The sequence below is a fragment of the Brachionichthys hirsutus genome, chromosome 9 (genome assembly GCF_040956055.1).
Source record: "Brachionichthys hirsutus isolate HB-005 chromosome 9, CSIRO-AGI_Bhir_v1, whole genome shotgun sequence".
In the NCBI taxonomy this organism is placed as follows: domain Eukaryota; kingdom Metazoa; phylum Chordata; class Actinopteri; order Lophiiformes; family Brachionichthyidae; genus Brachionichthys; species Brachionichthys hirsutus.
In genome coordinates, this window is record NC_090905.1 from 12,800,132 (window position 1) to 12,802,646 (window position 2,515).

A 2,515-nucleotide genomic window follows, 5' to 3' on the forward strand; every position below is an offset into this window, starting at 1 on the left:
TGATGCTCCGAGCAGCCCTGTCCTGCAAACACAATCATCAATACATGTTTGAGACAGAGAGAAATGGTGAGGAGATGGTAGTTCTTGGGTTTATTTTTTCCCCTGTGATGAATCTCGCCTGTTGACACCGGGGCATGACTGGTTTAACATGCTCCTGCATGTTTGATTAAAACACAAAACAAAAAAGCGTCGCCTGATTGGGGTTGGGAACACCGTGGGAAGCCCTCATTCATTAAACACGTCTCCGTGGCGTTAAACGTCGAAGCCTTCCGGAGATGAAGACCTAAAACTACAGAAATAAACGCCGCCGCACAGATTTAAGGGAGAATAAATACCGTGCATGTCTCACTGGGTCAGAGACGAAGCTTGAATAAGTAGCAACATTTTAAACGCTAGGAAAAAAAACATGGGCACGACATTCACGGACTAAAACGGACAGCGCGTTAAAGCGAAGGTTCCTTTAGAGAAACAACAACAAAAACGGCCTAAAGTCTAAAACGGAATCTCACCTGAGCTTTATCTCTGAGAGAGCTGCCACAATTCAGCAGCTAAACAAACCCAAAGAGCGCACAAACTCACCGTTTCAGCCGCTTCGAAACTACACGCTAAAACTTTGTTCACCGAAAAAGACGCTCCGCCAGTCCCATGGCCGCCGTCCAGCGAAGTGCGTGCGCACCGTCCAGTCTGTCATTGGTTAAAGAGGTCGCGCTCGTGCTGCCATTGGTTCAAATGTGGTTGAGGATTGTCTCTGACGAGGAAGATTTACCTTCCATCGCTTTAAATAGCTGCCTTAGAATGAACTTGTGCGCCCGAAGATATTACATGTTGTGGATTGAAAAGTACAAAGAAATGTACAAAATAAGATATAAGATTAAATAGTTACAAATATTATCGCTACAGTAAACCATGACACTGAAAAAGACAGGACTTTGCATAAAATTGGCCAATCAATATGACTGATATTCAAGTTGTACGCAAACACACGCGAGCCCTAAAAAAACAAATGAATGGAACAGAATAATTACTCAAATGTGCGGATTAAAGCTCAGAAAATAGATTTTCACTCATGTAACTGTACAAGATCTGAGGCCAATATTTACTCAAATCTTTCCTTATCTGTTACGTGCGGGCCTGGTCTATCGCACATTTACTTGCCAACATTTGGAATAAATTTATGGAGACATTCCGTACCATTTACAAACCAATCTTTATTCAGATTTAATGAACGTGGGACAAAAAGGGCTGTGTCCGTGAAGAGGAGTTTCAATGAGATCATTTGTTTTGAACATGACGATTTCCTGAGGTTTATTGCGCTCAGCCTTAATTGAAAACATAACGCGTTCTGCCATCTGCTGGTAATACAGCCTACATGTGACCACGTACGCTCATGACTAGAGCTTTTCTTCCACTTTAATAATACAGTTTTCCTCAGTCACTTTGGTGCTTTTCTCACATCACTATTAACATTTGCACAGCAGTTAGTGCATTTCTCAAAACAATTAATGCAAACTGCAAAATCTAGTGGATGACCTGCAAAAGCGCATGTTTTTATTATGACACTTTATTCTCTCAGTGTTTTCTAATGCAAAAAAAGAAGGTCAGAACTCGGTGACACGACCTGAAAATGCTCAAGACAGAAGTAGACACTACTTGTACAGCCATTTGAAAACTACAATAAAGTTACACATTGCTGTAGTCGCTTTGGTTCTATTACATTGCTGATAATAGAACCAAAGCGACTGTAAAAAACTGTAATATTGCGATTTATCGATTACGTATTACAGTCCAAACATGAAAAGCGGAGATGCAAACCTCCGCCAAGCAGCTTGTTCGATTTACACCGTCCACATGGTGATCCGGATCATCATCCAAAGCTTATAAATTGAACAGTTGACTATTGTCATTCAATTCTCTTGTGAACAACTGTTAAGTGGCTCAGAGATTTCTCCTTGTTTTGAGAATATATTTTTGGTTTCAAGAAATGAGTTAAACCAAGTGACTTCAATGTGTTTCTAGTGCCCTCTGCTGAGCCCGCACAGACTGAACCACTGCCCCTTTGTAACTCCCCCACCCCCTTTATATTTCTCTGTTGTAATTAAGTGTTTTTGAATTTCATTTCACAATTTTTAAAATGGGATTTACGCTCCCATAAACACCAGGAATACAAAGTGACGGTATAGCTGACATCACCTCCAGCAGTGACAAACTATGAAGATGGCCACACTTGCTGCTGTGAACTAATCGGTTGGTCCGAGAAACACGACAGAATAGATTTCTAGGAAGATGACTGTTGTTGTTGTTTCTCTGGATTTCAAATTAGTTCAAATGACTGACGACAGTAATAAAGCCATTTGGCCTTTGTGTCGTCAAAAAATGAATGAATGGGCACTTGGCAGCACTGTTACTGCAAAAGGGCCTTCTCACAGTGCCTTTATGTCATTAAGGTTGTCAGATTCTTATTTTAGAGCCCATCCCAGCTGACACAGGGCGGGAGGCAAGGTTCACTCGTTCGTTT